General features: G+C 39.9%; 1 pseudogene; it reads left to right on the top strand.

The window, feature by feature from the left end:
* The window catches only part of LOC126498887 (olfactory receptor 5AN1-like), a 47,226-nt pseudogene extending 32,877 nt beyond the window's left edge, over window positions 1-14,349 (top strand).
* Window positions 14,350-18,585: the final 4,236 nt, after the last annotated feature.

Genomic DNA, 18,585 nt, shown 5'->3' with positions numbered 1-18,585 from the left:
TATTCCAGTAACTAAGATTCAATGGTTAGTTTTACAAAATTTGTTGCTCTCTGCTTCCATGAGGTAATCTTCTTGGATTTCAGATGCCCATTTTCCTGCCCATCAACTACTAATCTCCTGAGGTATCTGTGTATAATCCACATAATCCCTGAGACACCCGGAGACTCATTGAAAACTCCCACTTTTATCTTTAATTTTCTACCTTAATAGATTGAAAATAATTATATAAAACAGAATATTAGACTGCATCACACATTTTTACAAATTTAGAATATAAAATTAATGTTCTCTATACAGACACATTAATAATCTGTTATATGATGACAATAAAAACTCTGATAAACCAGTCAGGTAAAAGGAATGGCACATATACACTTCTTTATCTTTTCAAACATAGAACAGATGTGAGCTAATATCCTCAATTTTAAATGTAAATATGTAAAGAGAAGCATAGATGAGACAATACCAGATGTTAGTATTGGTTAAGGAGACAGAGGAGGTCTGGCTTGGGAATCCAACTCTAACTTTCCTCAGCAAAATCCTGTCCAGTAACTTTGTCAGCTTATTCTCATGAGCACTCCCGTCCATATTCATGTTGTGGATCCTTTTATCCTATTTCTATATCCAAAAGCAATCTATAGATTCAGTGCAATGCCCAGCAAAATTCTTCACAGGCCTCAAAAAAGCAATATTCAACTTTATGTGGAAAAGAAAAAAACCAAGGATAGCAAAAACAAACCTGTACAATAAAGGAACTTCTGGAAGCATTACAATCCCTGACTTCAAACTCTACTACAGAGCTAAGTAAAGGCAAATAGCCTTTTTTTATTGGATTATTTGTTCTTTTGATGACCACAGTACAGGAAGACCAATGAAATCAAGTCAAAAACCCTTATATCAATCCACACACCTACGAACACCTGACTCCACATCATCGTGCCCCATGACATTGATATTTCTCTGTCTCCATGGAAGAAGAAAGGCAGTTATAGAATTATCAGTCATTCCTCATTTTAGAACAGTGCAAGCTTGCTTCTCAACAGATGTTAAATGGTATACGCTCTGTGGCTCAGGGAACCTCGCAGAAGATAAAGGTGAAAGATGTGAGCCAGAAAATGATCAATAGAAGGGCTGAAAATGTTACTTCCAGGGTATGATACAATCATTATAATCAAAGTATCACAGCAGCTGTAGTTGCCTGCACTGATCTTGCACAAGACTGAGGCTGTCAATAGCCAATAATAGCTGATGAAGGGGCCCAAGGAGTCCTGCCTTCCCGGTGAAACTATTGATTATTGATAGATTCTGGAGGAGGAACAGTCATTGTCCTCAGTTGTTTGTCAATGTGTATTTCCAAACTCCCAGTCACACAAATGACCCTGGTCAAATTAGTTGGTCACAAAACAAGACAAAAAGATCTGAATGTGAGGAAAGGGTTTCAAGTGAAGAGTAGGGGCTGATAGGGGTGGGAGAGAGAGAAAGAGGGCAGAAGGTAATCAGAATCTGTTACATACATGTATGAAATTGCCAAAGAACTAATTCAATCAATACAAAAGGAAGAAAAGGGAGTCTACTCCCACAGTCTCATCTGACATGTGATTCCTAACAGGATTTGGGCTTTTTCAAGCATTGAGTGAATAGCAAAAATGAACTAAGGCAGAATCATCCTGTTGTGCCATTTAAAAGGTAATTTGCTAATTTTTCCTGTTTCTGGGAGTTCAGATTTTTGCAAACCAGTCACAGCATTGTACAATATTAAGATGTTTTAGAATATATAACAATTAGGCTACTGGGCCAAGGAAGAAATTAAAGATTTTCTGGAATTCAGTGAAAATGAATTTGCTGCACGCCCAAACACAATGAAAGCAGTGCTAAGAATAAAGTTCATACTACTAAATGCCTACATTTAAAAAAATGAGAGATCTCATACTAACAACTTATCAGCACACCTTAAAGCTCTAGAACAAAAAGAAGTAAGCACTCTCAAGCAAGAAATAATCAAGCTGAAGGATGAAATAAATATGTAGGTTGGTGCTCTTTTGAGACGGCAAGCAGCAGGAGCAGGGGCTATCTCTTTGAACCCTTTTTTTTCCTACCGGGTTGCTTTTTTCCAGCCTTAATATAAGGATATGTACCTAGCTTTATTGTAACTTGTTATGCCCTGTTTGGTTGAGATCCCTGGAAGTCCTGCACTTTTTTTGAATGGAAATAGAGGAGAAACAGATCTGGGAAGAGGGGTGGTTGTGAAATGGGAGGAGTAGGGAGAGGGAAAACTTCAGTATAGATGTAATATATGAGAAAAATAAATATAAAATGAAAAGAAAGATGTAACTTGAACAATAAAAACCCAGAGATAGAAATTGGAGTTCAGCCCAAAAACCAGAAAAACAAAGCAGCTGATTTATGAGAAAAGTCTTACCTCTACCAAGGCTGGGTGATTGCACACTAAGTACTAAGCCTCTTTCTCCTCCCATTTTATATTCTCTCTAGTGCTGATATTAAAGTTGTATGACTCCCTAGGACTGGGATTAAAGTTGTAAGCCACCACCACCTGGAATTGTGTCCACATTGTTCTTATATATCCTAGGGTGGCCTTGAACTCAGAAAGATCCATCAGACTGTCTTCCAAATTCTGGGATTGAATGTGTTAGTCACTATTGCCTGACTTTTAGTGGCTTTAGCTTTACCTCTGGTCTTCAGGCAAGATTTATTTATCAAAATATAAATAATATATCACTATAGAAAGAGAAAAGTATAAAGAATCAATGAAACAAAGAGTTGGTTCTTTGAGAATCAAATAAGCTAGACAAACTCTTATCCAAACGAAAGACAGAGAGAGAATATCCAAATTAGCACAATCCGTAATGAAAAGAGAACAAAACGACACCTAGAAAATCCAATAAACCATTGGATCATAGTTTAAAAAGCTGTACTTAACCAAACTGGAAAATCCAAAAGAAATGGATAATCTCAATAGTACTAATTACCAAAGTTAAATCAAGACCAGATAACCCTTACTGAATTAGAAGCAGCTACTAAGAGTCTTCTAATCAAAATAAAAAGCCCGGGGGACACATGGTTTTATTATAATTTCATTACACAAGATTTCTCCCCCTCTCTCTAATATACTTCCTTTTCTCAATCCTGTCTTTCTTTTTCCCTTCCTTCCTTCCTTCCTTCCTTCAATCCTGTCTTTCTTTTTTTCCCTTCCTTCCTTCCTTCCTTCCTTCCTTCCTTCCTTCCTTTTTTTCCTTTCTTATCCCATTTCCTCCTGTCCATCTGCCCCCTGCCTTCCACCATCTACTCCTCCTCTGATTCTGTTAAGAAAGGGGAAAGCTTCCCATGGATGTCAACAAAGCAAGACACTTCAAGTTGACACAGGGCCATGCTTCTCACCATACACCAAGGTAGGGCGAGGCAACCCAACATGGGGAATCATTACCAAAGTGTATTTCAAGTGTCAGGGTCATGTCTTGATCTACTCCCAGAAGCCCCACAAACAGATCAAGTTACACAACAGTCATACACATGGGGTCCCATGCTGGATCCCTAGGTCCAGAGTCTTTGAGTTACCATGAGCTCAGGTCAGCTATCACTGTGGGCTCCCCTCTCATGATCTTGACCTCCCCCCAGGTTAATACAATTTCTATGCCCTCTATTCAACAGTACTCCCAGAGCTCAGTCCAGCATTGGCTGTGAATCTCTGTCTGTTTCCATCAGTTACTTGATGAAAGATCTATGATGACAGGGTAGTCACCAATCTGATTACAGGAGATGACCAGTTCAGGTTATTGCTAGGAGTCTTAGTTGAGCTCAACCTTGTATATTCTTTGGAATTTCCTTAGCACCAGGTTTTTCCCTAACCCTGAAATGCTACCCATCAAGACATCTCTTCATTACTCTACACCTCCATCCTGCCCCCAACCCTCCCAACCAAATCCCTCATGTTCCCATCTTCCCAACCCTGCCCCCACCACCAGTTTACCCAGGAGATCTCCTCTATATTCCCTTCTGAGGGAAATTTCATGATGTCATTTATTTTTATAACTGAGTATTACTCCGTTGTGTAAATGTATCACATTTTCTTTATCCATTCTACAGTTGAGGGAAATCTAGGTTGTTTCCAGGTTCTGGTTACTACAAATAACACTGCTATGTACATAGACAAATAAATATCATTTGGGCATAAGTCCAAGATATATTTTGGGGATAGTTGGGTTTTCCAAATTTTCTGAGAAAATGCCATATTGATTTTCAAAGTGTTTATACAAGTTTCCACTCCCACCAGCATTGGAGGAGTGTTCCCTTTACTTCATATCCTCTACAACATAAGCTGTCATTAGTGTTTCTTTTTTGTTGTTGTTTATTTTTTTTTAGTTGTTGAAAAAAAAATTTCCGCCTCCTCCCTGTTTCCCATTCTCCTCCCCATCCTCCCACACATTGCCCCTCCCCCCACTGCCCTCCCCCTCTCCCCCTCTCCCCACTCTATTCCCCCTTCATATTCCCTGTCCTGCAGGAAGTCCAAGGTCCTCCCACTTCTATACAGGTCCAGGAAGGTGAGCATCCAAACAGGCTAAGCTCCCACTCAGCCAGTTCATGTATTAGGATCGAAACCTAGTGCCATTGTCCTTGGCTTCTCATCAGCCTTCATTGTCCGCCATGTTCAGAAAGTTCGGTTTCATCCCATGCTTATTCAGTCCCAGTCCCTCTGGCCTTGGTGAGCTCCCAATAGATCAGTTCCACTGTCACAGTGGGTGGGTGCACCCCTCGTGGTCCTGACTTCCTTGCTCACATTCTCCCTCCTTCTGCTCCTCATTTGGATCTTAAGAGCTCAGTCCGGTGCTCCAATTTGGGTCTCTGTCTCTATCTCGATCCATTGCCAGATGAAGGTTCTAAGGTGATATGCAAGATATTCATCAGTATGGCTATAGGATAGGGTCATTTCAGGTTCCCTCTCCTCAGTTGCCCAAGGTACTAGCTTGGCATTGGCATAAAAACAGAGAAGTTGATCAATAGAATAGAGTAGAAGACCCGGATTTTAACCCACAAACCTATGAACACCTGATTTTTGATAAAGGAGCTAAAAGTATTCAATGGAAGAAAGAAAGCATCTTCAACAAATGGTGCTGGCAGAACTGGTGTCAACCTGTAGAAGAATGAAAATAGACCCATATCTATCACCATGCACAAAACTCAAGTCCAAATCGATTAAAGACCTCAATATCAGGCTGAAGACACTGAACCTGATAGAAGAGAAAGTGGGAAGTACCCTACAACATATGGGCACAGGAGATCACTTCCTACATATATCCCCAGCAGCACAGACATTAAGAACAACATTGAATAAATAGGACCTCCTGAAACTGAGAAGCTTCTGTAAAGCAAAGGACACTGTCACTAAGACAAAAAGGCAACCTACTGACTGGGAGAAGAGCTTCACCAACCCTGCAACAGACAAAGGTCTGATCTCCAAAATATATAAAGAACTCAGGAAACTAGACTTTAAAATGCTAATTAACCCAATCATTAGTGTTTCTTATCTTAATCATTCTGACAAGTGTAAGACGGTATCTCAGAGTTATTTTAATTTGCATTTCGCTGAAGACTAAGGGTGTAGAGCAATTAATGTCTTTAGTCATTTGAGATTCTTTTTATTGAAAATTCTCTGTTTAGGTCTGTACCCCAATTTTTAATTGGATTATTTGGTATTTTGATGTCTAGTTTCTTGAGTACTTTCTATATTTTGAATATCAGCCCCTTGTCCTATGTGAAGTATGTGAAAAACTGCTGTTTGGTCTTATTGACAATATCCGTTGCCTTACAAAAGCTTTTCAGTTTTAGGAACTCCCAATTATCAATTGTTGATCTCACTGTCTGTGATACTGGTGTTATATTCAGGAGTAGTATCCTGTGTCAATACAGTCAAGGCTAATTCCCACTTTCTTTTCTATCAATTTCAGTGTAACTGGATTTATGTTAAGATTTTGATACACTTGGAATTGAGTTTTTGCAGGGCAGGAGATATGGATCTATTTGCATTGTTTTACATGTCAACATTCAGTTATTCTAGCACCATTTGTTGAAGATGCTTTCTTTTTTCCACTGTACAATTTTGGCTTCTTTATCAAATATCAAGTGTTCATAGGTGTGGGAATTTATATCAGAGTCTTTGATTTGATTCCATTGATCCATGGTGCTATCATGTTGATTTTCAGGTTGTTGGAAGACTTCTTGCATTGGTGCCCGCCCATCTCTTCCTTCAAATGAGGCCAGCAGAGTCTTGGTGTCTTGGTCCAATCCTTGCTGTGGCTGACTGTGAACTTTGGAGTTTTTCTTGGTCTGCCCTCTCTTAGGTCCTCTCAGCACTGTAGCAGGCTCTCCAGACCCCTCAGCCCTGAAGCAGGCTGTGTTGGGGGATCCAAGGACCTTACAGATGAAAAGGCGGGCTTGGGGGCAGGGTGGAATGAGGTAAAGAAAGCCAGCAGCAGGGAACATACCCCACTAGATGGCCAGAAAAGTTCATGGAATTGGAGGGGGGCTGGATTCAGTCCCCTGGAACTGTCCAGCAGTGTGGCCACTTACCTCTCCGGATCCCCTCCCCTTATTTGAAATCTTAAGAGGTAACTTAAACCCCATGTCTCCCAGGCTACTGACAACTGAAGGCTGTGATTAGTCTTATGTCTCACATTAGTTGAACAGAAGCCTATCTAAATTACATTGATAATTGCCAGCCTTTGTTTCTGCTACTTCTGGAGTTCATGAATTGTTGACTAACATTCAATTACTTTTATGGAAAATATCTCATAAGATTTATATTGACATCCTTCATAAGACAGGAATTCCTTACAATCCCCAGCAACAGGTCATAGTGGACTGGCTCACTGAACTTTCAAAGACTATATTCACAAAACAAAAAAGGAAAAGTGTAGTACTTCCCAGGATATCCTTCCTAATATTCTCTCTATATTAAATTTTCTAACAATTGAATCACATACTCAAACATCGGCTGCTCAGAGGCACTGGCAGCCCTGTGGCTCTACTCATCTGATGGTACAGTGAAAGATGTGTTGACTGGAGCATGGGAGGGGCCGGATCCAGTCCTCATTTGGGGGCGTGGAAGGGTATGTGTGTTTCCACAGGATATTGAAAGCTCCATTTGGATTCCTGAGCGGCTTGTGTGTCCTATGGATGGGTCTCCAGACCATCAGCCATGGCCAATAGGTACGATGGGCCCTGGTCAGGAATCTGCTGGTGCTGATGCCGGTGGGCCTGGATAATCCATGTGACTGTGCTTCCTTTCCATTGACTGGACTACGGAACAGCCAGCCATTTCTGTTGAGTGGAGACATAGTAATGATATTGGTATGTGGAAACTATCTGGCAGTTTGTGTTTTGTTTTTGCTGAATTTTCTTTCTCTTTGTACTAAACATTGACCCGGTGGTACTACAATTTATGGCCAGAGCATATTATTCATTGTGGTGATGGGGACAGGGATGACTTTCCAAGAATGTCAGCAAAGATTCTCAGGAGTTTCATTTCAGGAATCCAGCGCAATGTGGTGTAGGGTCTACCTTCACGGGATGGTATCTCTGTGAACTTCGTGCGTGTTTACCAGAGCCAAGATAAAGCTTCTCATGTGACTTTCTGTGGGTAATTATGATTCTGCCCTTAACTATTTTCTGGTTTTGTGTCTTTTGAACAGCTGTTGGACTAACAAAAGGACTGCTGCTGTGGCCCAGCTTCCGGGCTTGGTGCCTGTTCCAGTGAGACTTCAGGATCACCACAGGTGGCTGCTATTGTTACCATTGTGGCCTCCATGACAACCAGAATTGCCACTAGTCCAACGAATGCACTGTTGATCCCCTAGCCTTAGAGATCCAGAATGCCCTATATAATTTTCACCAGAATATTTTTCGGTTTGACCTATAGACCTCCTTTTATAAGAACAGTCGGAGCATGCAGTTGGCTGCTCCCTTCCTTTCATTATATTTGTGCCACGCCCATGCCAGTCCAGCCACTCCCATACGGCCTAGGCTTGCTGAACAGCTGGCCTTAGGAACTCCTGTAGCCGGAGGGTTTCTGTTGCTCTGCCTCTACAACAGGCGTCAGCAGCAGCAGTGATGTAAATCGCTATGTGCCCAAGAAAGTGGGCTTCCTTCCAGAGCAGTATGGCTTAGCAGGCTATAAAAAGACCAGTGAGCCAGAGATGGGTAAGACAGGAGCCTATCACAATCAACCAAGACAGAGGCCTCGCGTGCTGAGGCAAGTGTTCTTTATGATGGGTAAGATGTGAATCTGTGCTTCTGCAACCCAAGACAGGCCTGGTCTAATTATATAGAAAAGAGAGAGTTGTTGGGGGCTGCAGACCCTTGGCCCCTTGACTTTGTTTGCCTGCCTCAGACTCTTTGGCTGCTGGAGTGAATTGAGAAAAATAACTGTACCTGCAGCTACTCAGAGCATGAGACCTTGATGGCAGGGGTGCGGGTTCTGATAAGGCCTGCAGCTGAAAGATCCTGAGAGCTGGGGCGTGACCATCAGTCAAGGATCCCTATATAAGCTTCCCTGCTGCACAGTAAAGTTCGAACTCTTGTGTCAAGGATGAACCATGTCCCTGTGCCTCTGTGTGTGTGTCTGTGTGTGTGTGTCTGTGTAAGTCTCCAGCTTAGTCCCTGACCCGTGTACTGTCCTATAGTGCAGGCATTACAATCAGAGAAATGTAAATCAAACAACACTGAGATTACATCTTACACCTGTAAAAATGGCCAAGATGAAAACAACCAATAATAAGTTATGCTGGCCAGGATTGGGGGGGGGGAATACTCCTGCACTGGTGATTGGAGTGCAAATTAGCACAGCTGCTTTGGATATTAGTATGGTGACTTCTCAAGAAATTAGGAAAAAACCTACCTAAATACCACATTTGGGTATCTACCCAATGAATGCTCAATTCTACCAAAAGGCCATGTGCTCAACCATGTTCATAGAAATATTGTTTCCAATTTCCAGAACATTAAAACAACTTAATATCCCTCAACTGAAGAGTAGGTAAAGAAAATATGGTACATCTACAGAATAGAGTACTACATAGCAGAAAAAAATGACCCCTTGTAATTTATGGGCAAATGGATGGATCTAGAAAACATCATATCAAGTGAGGTAACCCAGACCCAGAAAAATAAATATCATATGTACTCCCTCATAAGTGGTTTTCATACATAGAGAAAAGAAAAACAAGCCTACATGATCTGAAAGAACCTAGAGAACAATGAGGACCCTAGGAGAGACATACATGGATCTAATCTACATTAGAAGCAGAAAAAGACAAGATCTAAGTAAACTGGGAGAATGGGGACCATGAGAGAAAGTAGAAGGGTATAGGAGATAGCAAAGGATGGGAGCAGCGAAAAATATATGGTTCAGTAAAAACAATTAAATAAAGGAGACTAGAGGAAAGTGGAAAATTGCTACAAATGGCAAAGTGGGCCTGGAATCATTAGGGAAATCTCCGGCAACCATTACACCAGAGAGCAAGTGTCTATAGTGTGTTCCCTATAATTGGCTCTTCTCCTTCCACCTTAGGTCTCACCAGGATCCCAGAGCTTCTGTCAAACTTGCTGTCAGTGGACAGCTACCAGCTAAGTCCTTGGCTGAAAACATGCACTTAGGAGAGAAATCAAGCTCAACTGGAAAATATATGGGAAGATAAATAGGCGCAAGAAACTTGTCTTCTTCCAATATTGATTGCATTTGGGACTGAAACTTAAGGTTTGGGAGGTAGAATCTGTGTTATCTCAAGACCCGTGTAGGTTTTAAAAGTAAGACTTAAGTGGGACTATGTTTTTAGAAATTGACCTTACCTACCCATCCCCCCTCACCTCTCCACTTCCCAACCCTGAATGCCATTTTCTCTCTCTTTACTCAGATTTCTGACCTTCGGTGAATAGAATTGTCTCATATGTAAATCTGGGGTGTGAGATGAATGCTGAACTGGAAAATATCTGACTGCAGAATCCATTACCTTCTGATTGCTCTCTGGTGTGAGGAGGACAAGGTGGTCATCTAATGACAAATGAAACAGTGAGTGTAAATCCTGGCTGCAGTGCAAGGCAGTCACAGACACCTGAACCAAAACAAAACACTTTCTGTCAGGGGAGTGGACTGAGATCAAACATGCTTGTCTGTGTTTCCATATTTTCAAGATGTTAATATTTCATTTTTTCCTTAGAACTCTTTTTTTTTTAAATGATGATTGATCTCTGTTGAAATACAAGGATTGACAATGTGCCTTTCCCTCTCTGAGGGACGTAGACTGGGAGGGGGCAAAGAAAATGGGAACTTGGGATTGGTATATACAATGAAAAAAAGATAGTTTACTTTCTTTTTAAAAAAAATAAATAGGGCTGGAGAGATGGCTCAGTGGTTAAGAGCGTGGCCTGCTCTTCCAAATGTCCTGAGTTCAATTCCCAGCAACCACATGGTGGCTCACAGCCATCTGTAAAGAGGTCTGGCGCCCTCTTCTGGTCTTTGGGCATGCACACAGAATATTGTATACATAATAAATAAATAAATATTTAAAATAAATAAATAAATAAAGGAATGAAAAAAGAAATAAATGGCTTGAGTAATAATTTTTGTTTAGCTAGAGACAAAGTAAGTGTTAATGATAGGACACAGTCCTCATGTAATTTCTTTTCCCCTGTGAAAGGCTTCAAACAGATTTTGGCTCTTCTTCATTGTCCTGGCAATCTGCAATCTACAGGATGGCACAGCAGATACTGGAATGCACACGATAGGTGCAGATAGTGCAGATTTGAACCATTTGTTATGCACCAACATTCTCACCTTAACCTGGTTCTCTGCCTCTCAAGCCTGAAACTGATAGAATCTTTTTCAAGTCAGCACTGGGAAACATCTTGATTATCTCTGTGTACCTAGATTTCCATCAGTCTGCTTTTCTACCCTAGCTGTCCGGAGAGATGGTGAATACAGGAAACACATCCATCAAAGAGAGTGAGTATATTCAGAATTCCCCTTTGCCAAATTGTAAAGCTATCAAGAAAAATCTTACTGGGAATAAAAACAAGAATCCACATTCCCCAGTCCCTTCTGTATATGCTGGGCTACACAGAATACACTGAAGTTTGTCTGTCCATGTTACAAGATGCAATTAAAGAAAATAATGAAATCTATTGCAGCCGATGGCTCAAAAGTTTCTCTGAATTTAAGCCTTTTATGTCAGTGTTTTGGGGATGTTCATAACTATCCTAGTAAACTCGGGGTTCAAAGGCACTGGCACTCACTTTGTTAAGAAAAGAGCTTTAGTTTCTTTAAGCACTTTAGACAAAATCATAATGAAAGGGACCATCAAACCTGATGCCCTTATTTTGAACCTTTAACCATATTCCTGCTATATTGTTGTCCAAGAAACAAAAACACTGTAAAACAGAGATAATCCTCCTTTAGTGCCAAGCATGAACCACGACTTCCTGAGTGGGTGTTTCCCTAATGGCTCTTCAAAGACTTATTCCAAAATTTGATTGATTATATATGCATCATTCTATCACAATTATACTCTAGGCTACTTTGAAAATGTTGTATGAATGTATTAGCAAATGATTGAGAAAATTGTGTAAATAGGGTAAATTTTCCTAAAGGAAAATAGGAAAAAAATACTAAAGTCGTATTTTGTGATATAAAATACTTTCAGTTTTATTGTAAAATAATGCCACCTGCACCATCACGAGTATGATGCAGCAGTTACAACTAAAAGTGTCAGTGGACACTGAAACCATTTTATTACAATCAGTGACATCTGCCTTCTTTTTCATAATCTCACCAGTTCATAGGTGCTTTAATAAATATTTCCAGTCAATCTTTTAAACATACTTTTAGTAATCCTCATGACATTACACGAAATAGCTAGATCTGAAAAATACATTGTCAGCTAGAGAAGAACTACTGGGATTCTTTTCTGCAGAAGAACAATGGGGAAAGACAGAGAAAATGTTACAATTTCTTGACCCAAACATGTGGTTTTTTTTCTCCTCTCTGATACTAGGATCATAGAAGCAATGATTGAAAGAAGAAATATTACTGAGATCACCAAATTCATCCTCCTGGGATTCTCAGATTTCCCGCAAATCACAGTCCTGCTCTTTGTTATATTCCTCACAATTTACATTACAACGCTCACCTGGAACCTGTCTCTCTTTGTTTTAATAAGGTTGGATGCCCACCTCCACACACCCATGTATTTCTTCCTCAGTAATCTGTCCTTTATAGACCTCTGCTATATAACCACAACTATCCCCAATATGCTTTCCAACTTATTTCATTAATATCAATTTATCAGCTTTGTGGGCTGCATTGTTCAATACTTCATCTTTTCCATGATGGGACTGAGTGAATCTTGCCTCATGACAGCCATGGCCTATGACAGGTATGCTGCCATTTGTAACCCACTGCTCTATTCATCAATCATGTCACCCACCCTGTGTGCTCTCATGGTGATGGGAAGCTACACAGCAGGGCTCATAGGTTCTTTATCTCAGGTATGTGCCTTGCTGCAGCTGCACTTCTGTGGACCTAATGTTATCAGACATTTCTTCTGTGACATGCCCCAGCTGTTAAATCTCTCCTGCACTGACACTTCCTATGCACAGGTCGTACTTGCCATAGCAACAATATTGTTTGGGCCTACAAATGGCTTAGCCATCATGGTATCTTATGGCTATATCTTCTTGTCCATCATGAAGATCACTTCAGCTAAGGGCAGGTCCAAGGCACTCAATACCTGTGCTTCTCATCTGACAGCTGTTTCCCTATTCTACACCTCCAGTGCCTTTGTCTATCTGAGTTCCAGCTCTGGTGGCTCCTCCAGCTTAGATAGATTTGCATCTGTCTTCTACACTGTGATGACGCCATTGTTGAACCCTTTGGTTTATAGTCTGAGGAACAAGGAAATCAGAGATGCTATAAAGAGGTTACAGAGGAAGATGAAATGCTTCTAACAAAAGTTTTTGAGATTTGTCACTGATTGGCATGTCAGTAAGAAAATTCCTACATACATTGAACAGAGGCTCTGCTTGATACAGATTATGCAGCAATATAGACCATAACTGATTTGATACTACTGAAACATTATCCTTATAAATTTTGGCGGTTTATATTTTTCTTGTTCCATCAGAAATAGCCTCCTCTTTCATTTTTTATCCACAGTATTTGTGAAGCATCTAAATTTATAACTTTTTTGCTGCTGCAGTTTAAGTTGCCTGGGTCTCACCTTACAGAAGATGCCTGGCTGGAGTTCCCTGGCTCCAGAAGCCTTGTCTGACAAATGGACCAATGCGGCATAATAAAGACCTGGTGGGTTGTTCTTTGTTTCTGAGCAAGGAACCTTCTGTTTGGAGGAATAAAAGTAATGCTGGCTTGGCTGTACCTCCTGGAAGCAAAGTACTTCCCCTAGTTACAGTGTTCCTAAGAAAAATCAGTCCGAATCATCTGTCACATTTTGGTTAAAATGCTTGTCACTACTGACTACTACCGAGTTCAGAAGACGTGGTTTAAGTCTTCGGTAGTAATGAAATATATGATTTGTTCAGATCTATTTAATATGAGTGTGCTTATTTCATTCTTGAAACCAGAGTCCAGATAAGATTTCATATTTAAATTTCAAATGATCAATAGTAGTATCTGATACTGTGGTTTATTTTGTCATATTAAGCCATTACTATTTATCATTGGTTAACGTAGACAATGGTATCTTATTATCAGTTTGTTTCTGATATTTCAAATATCTGTTCTATTTCTTATGGAAATACACCTATGAATTCACTGTACTAAGTTAATGAATCCTCAGTCTTCTAAAGACTAATAACAATTATGAAAAACAATGTATAGGGCCTTCAAAATGAAAAAACAATATAGGTTTAATCAAGAAACCACCAAGTGTCTACGAAGATCCTGAATCCTGAACAGGAGTGTCTGAGAGGAACTTGGATGGACTTTTCTGTAGAGAGCAAGGTTACTTGTCTATATTTAGGCTCTAAAAACCAGTTCATGATTAAGAGACAATGGCATAATGTTGTTCCATATTTACTTTCTTCTAGTTTCCTTGTCACTTAAGATCGAGCATGACAAATGCTCAAAATCGCTTTTAACTGTGATAGATTTTGTTAGTAAAGAGGAGCAGAGGTGATATGAAGGTCTGCAGGAGGAAGTCTGAAGAGAACGTCCATATTTAGCCCTCGGTGCTTAGTACTCTGTTACTAGAAGCCACTGTGACTGTCAGTGATTGCTCTATTAGTAGGGATATGAGATATGGTTCAGGTTGACTGACCTTATCTGACTTTGAGTAACTATGGGATATTAAAAAATAAATAAAGCTTGGTTATCAGTCTATTGAATTTTTTATTGTTTGTGCATCAGACCTGAATCTCATGGCTATAACATTTGACTTAGAAAGATCATAAAAATTTCAAGTCACTCTGTTATTTCACCATATCCAAGTAATTTGTTTCATTCTCTTGCCTTTTTTTTGCTATAAACTATGCTATAGTGTTTTTGGGGTACTTACAGACACCTAAAACTTCATGCAGTCTCCATTTACTCTAAGCCTGGTTTTATCAATAACAAAAAAGTAGGATAAATACATTCCACACAAATAAACTGAAATATATCTCCAGTAATATTGCTTATCTGGAATATAGTAATGACGCATAAAGGATTCTCACTTGAAGACATTCAAATTCTTGAATTTAAAGGGGTTTTGCTGCATGAATTTTATGGCATAAAGACTATAAGAAATTGTTGTTTGCCATAAATTTAATGATATATATTTTCTTTCTTCTGCAGTAAAAGAAGGTTATAAGTAACAAGTATGGATATTAAAAAAAATGTTGAATTAAGCTTCCCACAGATAGTCTCTCCTCCCTCTGCCCTCCCAGATACAATCTCCCAGTAGCATCCCAAAGTGCTACTATACAAAACCAGCTACCGCCTTCCTTCCCCCTGGTCACATCTGTCAATCCTACAGTTCCTAACCTCCCTACTCTCAAAAATTCCAACCACAGGAGGTATCCCCTGCTAATCAAAGGGCCTCTCCTTCTAGGGTAACAACATAGAGCCACTTCTCTTCTACTGCTCATGAGATCCAATCCCCCATTCTCATACACAGCTCTGACAGTTATTTCCTTGTGGGCTCCCTTTTCTCTCTGACCCCTTCCCTAGCTGTTCACAAAGACCTTACCCCATTTTTCTTCCCTCCTTCCTTTCTGTCTTTCTTTCTTTTTTCCTTCCTTCCTTCCTTCCTTCCTTCCTTCTTTTCTTCCTTCCTTTCTGCCTTTCTTCCTTCCTTATTTCTACCTACATTCCTTCCTTTCTGCCTTCTTTCCCAATTCATCCCAATATACCAATCATCAGGACTATGAGGCATTCGGTGTGAACAGGCCATTTGAGCAAGCCTGTAAACCAGGCTATCCACACCCACTACACTCTCTAAAGAGCCAGAGAGGAAACAGAAAATAAGAAAAAAAAGACAAGCTCATATATCATAACCTAGAACTATAACCATCTCCAACCCAGATGCCTCAATACCAGCCTAACAACTCAATCAGAGCCCAGGTAGCATACCACTAGAGCCCAGGTGTGCTACCGCAGCAGGTCCTTAATATTAAAAAGAGTCATAACACAATGAAAACACCTTAAAACAAACTATATGAAGGCGATAGAGAGGTGCCTAAAAAGGAAATGAATAAATCCCTTGAAGAAATCCAAGAAAGCATAAACAGTTGAAGGAAATGAGTAATACTGATCAAGACATGAAAATGGAAATAGAAGCAATAAAGAAAACACAAACTGGGAAAATTTGGGAAAGAAAAAATATAGAAATGCAAACAGGAAATACAGAGGCAAGCTTCACCATCAGAATACAAGAGATGGAAGACAGAAATTCAGATATTAAAGATATGATTTAGCAGTGGTCTCAATTTTTCAATAAAAGGCACAGACTAACAAAATGGAGGAGAAAACAAGATCTATCCTTCTGATGCACACACTAACCTGAATAACTCCTGAAATAGCCGATCTTGTGTGACTAAAGATATTCTATGACATCTCTCATTGTTGGTCATCCAATAAAATCTTGGTCATATCTTTGTCTATTCCTAGTGTTGGCTAAAAAGGGATATTATGTATATAATAAAGAGTGTAGGGGCCAATGTTTTCACATCATAGTTACTAACATGTCTGGTGGCTTGAGTTCTGCAGCTGGAGTCCATGTCACTGTCAAGGGCAGTAACTGATATTGTACTCTGCCCACCTCTCATTACCTCCAAATGAGATTTTCTTGAAATACTGAGCCAAAGGAATCTTATTACCAAATTGTTTTTGAGATATCAAGGTTGCTGAAGAATCATATGATATCAGTATAATAAGGATCACTGAAGACTTTATTTTTATAGGAGACATGAACAGCAAATGTGAGGAACTGGTATTTCTTATTTCTTGTCACCTGTATTCAATGCTCGAAAGTGTGTGAGATACAGCATATGAAATAGAATAGTTACTATATGTATGCTATATCTTACAAAAATTTCAAAATTCATAGAAGAATAGGCAGTAAAATAAACTGGCTTCTCTCTATTCAATTATTCCCATCTTAGAGAGAACATAGGACTTGTGGTGCTAGCTATTTAATTAATAATGGGACTATGATGTGGTATTAATAACAATGTCTTATTTTGATAGTTCAGGAAGTAAGCAAACTGATTTAAACCAGGTGTCATGAACACGTGTTATATGTAACAAATTGTTAAGTTCTTTATGTTGTCTAGAAGAGCATTTCTAACAAGAACTCAGGTGACACGATTTGAGTAAGATGGTAAGTGAAGAGATAGATAGGTTTTACCGAATACTCCTTGAGTTTACACATGGCCAGGATTGAGAGAATAGGGGTCTTAGAACATGGGAGAGAATAAAGAGCTTCACCCCATGCCATGGAAAGAATACAATATGAAGAGAGGATATGTGGCCACCCATCCAGACATAATATTAGGAGCACCATTCTTTAAAGATGGATGAAAATGTGCAAGAAATCTATTTCTGAAGGACCATAGGAGCTTCAGAAGTCCCCGTACATAATAAGGAGGAGCTTCAGAAGTACCCGTACTAAGGAGTTCACTAGAGGGGCAGTTTTCTGGAATATGCAAAGATTCACTTTCCTTTGTCTTTATGTCTGTAATTTTTTGGATCACCACAAGAATGTTGCATATTTATGGAGCACATCATGATACTTTCGTGTATGTATACACTGAATAATAATCAAATCAGTAGCTTTTATATTCATCACCTTAAGTGACTGATTTTGTGCTTTAAAAAAAATCACATAATCAGCCGGGCGGTGGTGGCGCACGCCTTTAATCCCAGCACTCGGGAGGCAGAGGCAGGCGGATCTCTGTGAGTTCGAGACCAGCCTGGTCTACAAGAGCTAGTTCCAGGACAGGCTCCAAAACCACAGAGAAACCCTGTCTCAAAAAAAAATGCTCAATACCCTAAGCCCTCAGAGGTTGGGGGCTGCAGACCCCTAACCTCTTGACTTTCTTTGCCAGCCTCAGACTCTTTGCCTGCTTGAGTGAACTGAGCAAAACACCTGTGCCTGCAGCTGCTCTCAGCACGAGACCTTGATGGCAGGAGAGTGGGTTCTGATGAGGCCTACAGCTGAAAGATCCTGAGATATGGGGCATGGCTATCAAGATCCCTATATAAGCTTTACTGGAGCACAATAAAGTTGACACTCTTGTATCAAGAATGACCTGTGTCCCTGTGTCTCTCTCTGTGTGCATGTGCTTTCAAGTCTCCAGCATAGTTCCTGGCTCTTGTACCATACTGTAGTGCAGGCTCTACAATCAGAGAAATGCAAATCAAAACAAGCCCAAGATTTCTAACCACACCTGTAAGAATGGTCAAGAACAAAAGCACTGATGCTAACTTATGCTGGAGAGGTTGTGGGGAAAAGGGAACACTCCTCTATTGCTGGCTGGATTGCAAACTGGCACATCTGCTTTGATTATTACTATGGCGATTTCTCAAGAAATTAGGAAACAACCTACCTAAATACCACATTTGGATATCTACCCAATGAGTGCTGAATTGTACCAAAAGGACATGTGCTCAACTATGTTCATAGCAATATTGTTTGTCATTGCCAGAACCTGGAAACAACCGAAATGTCCCTCAACTGAAGAATGGATAAAAAAAAAATATGGTACATTTACACAATAGAGTACCACACAGCAGGAAAAATAATGACATCTTGAAATTTGTGGGCAAATGGATGGATCTAGAAAACTTCATATCAAATAAGGTAACCCAGACCCCCCCCAAAAAAAGCAAATATCATATGTACTCCCTCATAAGTGGTTTTCATACATAGAGAAAAGAAAAACAAGCCTACATGATCTGAAAGAACCTAGAGAACAATGAGGACCCTAGGAGAGACATACATGGATCTAATCTACATTAGAAGCAGAAAAAGACAAGATCTAAGTAAACTGGGAGAATGGGGACCATGAGAGAAAGTAGAAGGG

Source organism: Alexandromys fortis, unplaced genomic scaffold (assembly GCF_014885135.2).
Source record: "Alexandromys fortis isolate MF-2015 unplaced genomic scaffold, M_Fortis_MF-2015_v1.1 scaffold_3, whole genome shotgun sequence".
NCBI lineage: Eukaryota > Metazoa > Chordata > Mammalia > Rodentia > Cricetidae > Alexandromys > Alexandromys fortis.
The sequence above is the reverse complement of the archived record's forward strand: the minus strand, read 5'-3'. Positions and strand labels throughout refer to the sequence as shown.